This window comes from Nannospalax galili, unplaced genomic scaffold (genome assembly GCF_000622305.1).
Source record: "Nannospalax galili isolate Female #2095 unplaced genomic scaffold, S.galili_v1.0 scaffold1217, whole genome shotgun sequence".
Taxonomy (NCBI): Eukaryota; Metazoa; Chordata; class Mammalia; order Rodentia; family Spalacidae; genus Nannospalax; species Nannospalax galili.
Window position 1 is genome coordinate 502465 of NW_008339068.1, and position 8235 is coordinate 510699.

General features: G+C 45.1%; 2 non-coding genes across 2 annotated transcripts; both read left to right on the forward strand.

The window, feature by feature from the left end:
- The first annotated feature begins 278 nt into the window (after positions 1 to 278).
- Trnac-gca lies at positions 279 to 350 on the forward strand. The gene has a single exon. It is a non-coding gene; the product is annotated as a tRNA-Cys (tRNA).
- Positions 351 to 4684: 4334 nt separating this feature from the next.
- On the forward strand, positions 4685 to 4756 carry Trnac-gca. Its single transcript has one exon. It is a non-coding gene; the product is annotated as a tRNA-Cys (tRNA).
- Positions 4757 to 8235: the final 3479 nt, after the last annotated feature.

Below are 8235 nucleotides of genomic sequence, written 5' to 3' on the forward strand. Positions count from 1 at the left end.
TCCCCAGCTGGTGGGATCTATTTTGGGAGGCAGTGCAAACTTTCAGGGGTGGGGCTAGCTGGAGGAAGTAGGTGACTGAAGTAGAGGTGCTTTTGAAGGGCGTCTTGATCCTGGTTGTTCCTGTTTGCCTCTTTGCTTCATGGCTGCCATGTCCTCAATAGTTTTCCTCCGCCAGGCCCTTCCTCCATCATAAAGTGGCAACACATAGATTACAAATGTTGTAGGTGTGTCTCTAGAAATGAAAGACATTAATTATCAGAAGCTTTATGTTAGCAGATGGGGGTATAGCTCAGGGGTAGAGCATTTGACTGCAGATCAAGAGGTCCCTGGTTCAAATCCAGGTGCCCCCTACTCATATTTATATTGTTTTGCAGGAGGGTGCACACTCATATATGTGGGCCAGAATCAGCAATGGGTTTCTTTATTGCTCTTTTTATAAGACTGTCTCTTGCTGGACCTGGAGTCCAATGACTGGCTAGACTGGCTGCTAGCTAGCCAGTCCCCTCAACCCCCTTCTTCTCTTCCCTTCTTCCACCTCATCTAGACTGGCTGACCAGCAAGTCCTCCTCCCCCAACTCCCCTCTCCTTGTCCTTGCCCTCCTGTGTATGCCTTTCCAGTGCTGGGATTACATATACATGATGCCACAGTATGATCTTTACAAGGGGCCTTGGAATCCCAACTCAGTTTTTCATGCTTGTGAGGCAAGTACCTTCCATGCTTGGCCATCTTCCCAGTCCCCAGCCTAGATTTAACCTTTTAAATAGATACTGGACTTTCTAGTTCTTCTTCCTTAGTAGATACTAGGATACATTTTTTTTGTCCAGAACCAACAAATGGTGAGGCTTTATTGTGGTGGTTCTGAACCCCATATAAATTAGGGTCACCTGAAGAGTCTATAAAAGTACCCTTTCCCACGCCTCACCCAGACCAATTAAATCAGTACATCCTAGGTGGGGCCCAAGCACTGTAAAAGCTTCCCAGTGGCTTCTAGACCCATCCGAGGTGAAAACCAGCTTTACAGAACTTCCTGGAAGCCTCCTCAGCCAGGACTGTGTCATCCCAGCTGTGCCTGCCCAGCATCTGTGCTCTGGACATTCATTTGTGTCTACAGTATCTATGTGAACAACAAGTGTATGTGTGCAGTGTCCATAACTAGACTGAACCAGCATCTTTTGGGGAAAATTGCATTTTATTGCCTCTTAGTTTTCTTAATTTCCCCCATTTCTATCCAGAAATTCTCCCTGGGAAGGAGTGGAATTAGTATTATGATCTCAGGCACCAGGATCTGTGGCTCAGTAAGAGAGCTCTCATAGATCTAAGAGAGCTTGCCTATGGTGAAAGATCAACTTGGTAAGGTCAGATTCTATCTTGTATTTAGTTAGTGCACAATTAAGGGCAATACTACACCTTACCTTCTTTTTAAAAGGAAATTGTTATTTTTATTTTATGTTTATGAGTGTATTACCTGTATGTAGGTAGCCCACGGAGGTCAGAAGAGGGTGTCAGACCCCCCTGGAACTGGAGTTATGGATGGTTGTTAGCCATCATGTGGATGCTGGGAACTGAACCCAGGTCCTCTGCAAGAACAGACAGTGCTCTTAACCACTGAGCCATCTCTCCAGCCCCCACCTTAACTTCTTAAAAAAGGAAAATTCTGCAGAAGGGATCAAAGAACTATCAATCACCAGAAAGCTAAATATGTGGTGGTTTTCTTGGTTTGGAGAATATATGGGGTTTTTTGGGTGTCAAATCTGAAGACTGGAGATGGTTTTAGCCATACAGCATATGATTCAGAAGTGTTATTCATAATTTTCACCATCCTTCACACCAATCATCTTTTGTGATCTTTTGTCATAACTAATTAAAATGTATGCCATGATTCTTTTGTATAAACAACAGAAGCATATAAGTTACTGAGTTAAAAACAAGTTCTTATCATAAAACTATCTGGCAACAGGAAAGTCTCGATCACTATATGGCAAAATGATACGGGAAATCATTTAAATCAGAGCCTGGCCATGTCTAGTGTCCCTGGAGCCTTTGCCTACAGCGTGTAGCACAGGTGTTTTTCCTCTGTGTCATTAGTGCTATGTGCCCGTAACTTCTGATGCACAGTATGAGCATTGGAAAGGACAGAGCTTTCATCTTCAGTGACGAGCTTCATAGATTCCTTTTCCTTAAACCAGTGACTTTTGATAACCAGAAGCTCAAAAAAAAATTTTTTTTTGTCTTTTTGAGACAGGGTCTCCCTGTAGCCCCAGCTGTCCTGGAACTCACTATGTAGACCAGGTTGGCCTTGAACTCACAGAGATCTGCCTGCCTCTGCCTCTTGAGTGCTGGGACTACAGGCGTGTGCTACCATGCCCAGCTCAGCTCAAAATTTTTTTACATAGAGCTTTCCCCTAAAAGAAATGGCTGCCTGTTCTAGTTTTCTAAACACCTAGAGCTTTGGCTAGAATTGATGGCCTGGCCCTTTCTCACGCCACCTGCTTCCTCCAGATACTAAGAACATACCTCTAGTGTTGTTTACCTCCTTCCCACCTTCCTTCCCGCCTGAGGGTTCTTGCCAATCCCACCAGCCCTGAGCTGCTCTGGACAGTTTCCTGCCCTCTCACAGTTTCTCCCTCTGCACATGACTCTCAGCTTTGCTCAGACTGGCATCTCTTCCCTTGGACTCCCAAAGAGCAGGGTACCTCCCTGCTTCTTTCTCCCTATTCCTTCTCAGACCCAGATCCTCTGCCAGATGTCAGCTGTTCTTTCAAAGTCATCTCCTTACAGCACACCTTCCTCATCCTCACTGATGTCTGTATAGATATTTGAAGCTCCGCAAACATCATGGAAGATTTTAGAACATTTGCATTTTTTCCCTTGTCTTCTCTCCTCAGGATTATCAAGATCATGAAGTTTTGTAAAATCACAGAGCGATGATCTGCAGAGACAAATCACCATTATTTAGGAACAGCAGAGCATTGCACTGAGAATGTGGGTGCCATAGTACACTATGAGCAAACTCAAAGAGTTTGAGGCAAGGGGAAATTTGTAAAAGCAAAAATAAGAATCACATAAGATACTGAGATAGCCAATTCTTCTGTCTGGTTCTAGTCTAGACACCCAGAAGAATAGAGTGGACAGACACTGAGGGGTGAGAACATGAGGCAGACTTTATTCATGTGCTACTGACAATTCAAATGGAAAAGCAGATGCTCCAAAACAGAATGCCAAGTGGGAGTGGCTGCCAGCAGGTATTACAACTCTGAGTTCTCAGCAGGCCTCAGGATGCTAACAAAGATGAGGACCGCTAAGCGTTACAACTAACTCCTTGGTGGGCCTCGGGATGCCAACCAAGAGCAGCCATCTGAAGAAACTTCTGCCAAGAGCAAGTCCCTGACTAGAGTGGCAGAAGGAGCAGAGGGGCAGGTCTCAGAGGCAAAGATGATAGATGTCTTAGGACAGGGATGAGTCCCTGCTGGAGGCAGGAACATTGGTATCTCAAGCTGGATCAGAAGAACACTGCTGAACTTGGCACAGTTGTAACAGGGCTGTGTAATCACTTTGCATGAACTGGCTTGATCTGAAAGTATATTGAGAACATGTGGACAAGAGAGAGGCAGCCAGACCCCTGGCGAGATAAACATTTCCAGCAGAAGAGGTAAACAGTCGTGTGGGTGTGGCCATCTCGGAGCCCAGGACTTAGAACTCCAAGTCAGGGAAGTATGGCCATCCAGCACTTGTGGAGCAGTAAGGGACAAGAGCTGCCTAACAGCAGCACACCCTGCTCAGGGCACAGAGGAGAGCAGCGGAGGTTACAGAATTCATAGAAGAAAGTTAGAGGAAATTCTCTGAAAATCTCACAGAATTCTACTTTGGAGAATGTGAAGGCGAGAGCAAACAGGGTTTCAAAGACTAGGGCTCATAGATAAAAGCCAAGATTGTATCACTGACAATGTGACCATCAGACTCTGGACTCCTGAGCTATAACCTTGGGGAGTGGTGACAAGGGTCACCCTCCACATCGCTACTTGAGATTCAGTTGTGCCCTCCTGAATGTGTCTGTCTGCACCTCGTGCTCAAACTCCCTAGCATGGGCCCCTGTCTGTTCTTGCACTTGGAGCAGCTTGGACCTTTGGAATCTTCCAAAGAGAAGAAATCCTCCCCAGAAGCTGGTCTCATCACCTCTTTGTAGGCTGGTGACTGAACCCCAAGTCCTTCATTCACTAGTTTGAGTCCCCATGGCAGTTCTCCAGCAGAACCAGCTCTCCTTCCCATCCTGGGGTCCTGATCACAGCTGGATTCTTTCCTTGATGAAGGGCTCTTGCACTGATCTACCCTGGTCTGTTGATTCAAGAGACCCAGGAGCCATTTATGGTACAGGAAATATTTACAATAGCAGCTGTTCCTTGGGGAGAGCATCTGGGCCTTACTAAACAGAAGTCCAAGTCAAAAATCTCCCTGATTTACCAAATGAGGCTGTGAGGGGACCTTAAGAAACAAAACCATCAGTGAACAAGAGAGTTCACAGAAGAAAGTGACTGAAAACAAGCTCATGCCTGCCCTGCCCCTGATCCCAAGACTGTCTCAGTGTATTCAGCGTCTTTGTCCAACAGGAATGACAAATGGATTTATTGGGGCAAGTGTATGTGGCTATAAAGACTAAAGGGGTTTATATAAGTTACTGGTAGGGATGGGGATGTAGCTCAGCGGTAGAGCATTTGACTGCAGATCAAGAGGTCCCTGGTTCAAATCCAGGCATCCCCTGTATTTGTTGCTTTTTGTCACCTCACTTTGGTGTTAGAACTCTACCTTGATTTCCCTGCCAGGGTACTGGGAGATAGAATCAACCTGGAAGAAGAAAGGATCCAGATCTGGTTGGGTCCACCAAGGATGCTTTCAAACTGTCTTCTGTAAGGATTTCTGTTCTACCTCCTGGGACTATGTGGGCTTGTGCATTTTATCTTTATGTGTGAAAGTATTGTTAGGATTTCTGGGTTTGCTTCCTAGTATGATAAAGTCTCTTCAGGGAATGAAAACAATGTTTTCACTTTTTCTGTGTATTCAACATGAATAACAGGGAAGTAAAAAGCTCAGTGTTTGCTGAAACAAATGTTTGCTGAATTAATGAATGAATAATGTGGAAAATAATGACCTTCCTACTGAGGTTTGGACTGTGACCCACATAAAGATGCAAATGTAGGGGTTGGAGAGATGGCTCAGTGATTAAGAGCACTGGCTGCTCTTGCAGAGGACCTGGGTTTGATTCCCAGCACTCAATTGATAGCACATATCCATCTGTAACTCCAGCTCCAGGACTTTTGACTCCTCCTTCTGGCCTCTGTGGGAACTGCACTCTCATGGTGCACATACAGACATACAGGCAAAAACATTCACATAAAAATAAAAATAACTTTTTTAAAAGGTGCAAATGCATGGACCAAACTTTTCAGCCAGCAGATGCTGCAGATCCCAGGGTTGGTTTTCTCTCCTCTGGGTTCCCACTCACCCCTTCCTTTAGACCTCAGCTCTTCCTCCTCCCTGGTGTGACCCCAGGCTTTCTCCTTACGAACTGCTCACCACTTGCGAGACCTGAGGCTATGTCCAGGAAGTGCTTCTCATCACACTCTTGACCCACAGCACCATGCTGCAGAAACCCCCCAGGTGTGACACAAACGAGGAGCCCTGTGCATGGCTGGTGGGAGTGGAGGACGGAGCTGCTGCTGTGGAAACTATGGTTTCCCGAAAAGTTAAACAGAGAATTACATGTAACCCAGCAACACACTCCTAGGTATATCTGTAAAGGAGTTGAAGGCAGAATCTGAAACATTTGTTCATGAATGTTCATAGCAGCTGTGCTCACATTAGCTAAAGCTCAGAAGCAGCCCAAATGTCCATCTGTGGGTAGACAAACACGAGGCTGTGTAATGTGCACACAGAGTTTTCCCTTCAGCCATAAAAAGAAATGAGGTTACTTACACATGCCACAATATAAGTAAAACTTGAAAATATCAGGTTACAGGGGAAAAAAGCTAGACACATACAATTGCATATGGTGTGATTCCTTTTCTGTGAACTATCTGGATTGGTAAACCATGGAGACAAAACAAATTGATGTTTCCCAGGGCATTGGGTGAAAGGGAATGGGAAGTGGTCACTAAGGGTTCAGGTTTTCTTCCAAGATGATGAAAAAGGTTTGAAACGGGAGATTGGCAGTAGTTGCTACATTGTAAATGTACTAAACACTTCTGAAGTATATATACTTTAAAAGGGTTACTAGTATATCCTGTGAATTTCATCTTGATTTAAAATAGAGAGGAGGTTACTGAAAGGAAGCCTTGGACCAGGTTGGCAGAGCTGGGACCCAGCACCTGTGTACCAGGTTGACCTTGACTAGCAGCACAGGCTGTTCATCCCTAGTGATTGGTGGGAGGCAGAGGTGAGGGGCTCAGATGCTAGGAAGTGAGCAGCTGTCCCAGTGCAGATGTCCCAGTGCAGGTGGGGACAGCATCTTGCATTTCCTGTGTATTCTCAGTGAGATCAAAAGCAAGTTGAAGATGGCAGAGAAGGAGCTGCGGGTTTGGGGAAAGAGAGAAAGCATGAACTATCCATCCAACAGAGTGGGGGCACTACTGGGCTAGAGACTGATCAGCAGGCAGCGTCGGAACCCCCTGCAGCTTGCTGGCAGATGTCTGAAGTGAGAATGAACATAAAGGCTAAGCATTTTCCTCCAGCCATATTCAAGTATAGGTGCAAAGCAAGTGGAGAAACCAAATACTATGGTTGACTTATTGCTGTCCAGTTAAGGACGAGAATGTTGAGGGAACGTGGGAATGAGGGTGATGATGATGGTCAGTGGCACCTGAGTGGATGAAAAGGAAAATGGGAACATGGGTGGACAGGGGCTGGACTATAATTCATACCAGAATGCCTTCTTCACATGCATAAGGATCTTGAACATGTACACAGGTCGTGACTTCTTAGCCTTCAGAATGGTTATTTGGAGCTGGGGCAGCTTGAGTCTCTGGCTGACAACCACCAAAGTCTTGGGTACCCTCCTGTACACTTCCTGGTGTATAGAACTCATCCTTATCTTCTTTGCCACATGGTGAGAAAGTCAAGAAGACTGAAAATCATCTGGGCCCTGGAACTCATGCTACACTGTATGTTGGTGTGTCTACTGCAGAGTGTTTATGCCCACATATCACAGATATGCCCATATATGTAGGTTTTCTTCCAAGAGCCTGTAGTGCTATGCCTTGGGGCAGGGCTTGGCCAGCAAAGGAGACACCTCTGGTGCTTGGTGCTCCAGCTGGGATAACCTTCTGTTCTGAGGCCCGGGTTACATGAGTTTGCGTTCCCATGAACAGTGAATGAGTATTCCCCTTTCTCTAAAACCTTGCCAGCATTTAGTGTCTTCTTCTCTTGACCTTAGCCAGTCTGACTGGGGTAAGATGAAATCTTAAAGGGGTTTTGATCTGCATTTCTCTAATTACTAAGGCTGTTGAGTACTTTTAAGGTGTTTCTTAGCCATTTTTATTTCTTTGGTTGAGAACTCTCTGTTCATGTCCTTAGCCATCTTTTTATTGGGTGATTTATTTTCTTGTTTCTTTGATATTTGAGTTCTTCATATATTTTGTATATTAACCCTCTGTCGGATGTGTAGCAGGTGAAGATTTTCTCCCACTCAGTGGGTTTCCTCTTCATTTCCTTGGTTGTTTATTTTGCTGTACAGAAGCATTTTAGTTTAATGAGGTCCCATTTGTTGATTGTTAACTTTAATGCCTGAACAACTAATGTCCGATTAGAAAATCCTTTCCTACACCTATATCTTATAGGGTACTACCTATGTTTTCTTCTAGCAGTTTCAGATTTCGTATTAAGGTCTTTGATCCATTTGGAGTTCACTTTTGTGCATGGTGAGAGTCCGATTTCATTCTTCTACAGGTGGAGGCCCAGTTTTGCCAGCACCATTTGTTGAAGATGCTGTCTTTCCTCCATTGTGTGTTCTTGTGCCCATCCTGTGCTCCAGGATGGGTGTGCTTTTAAAGCCAAATAATTGTTATAGAATACTTTACCTAAGTTTTCCAAGAAGTAGCTGAGGGGCAACTTAGAAACAGCAGAGGGGCAGAGATGGTAACAAAGTCCTTAAAGCATACAGGGGGGCATAGATAAGGATGGGGAAGACAGAGAATGCTGTGGCAAGTTCAATGCCAGCAGAACTTACTGAAGAGGAGGAGGGAGGG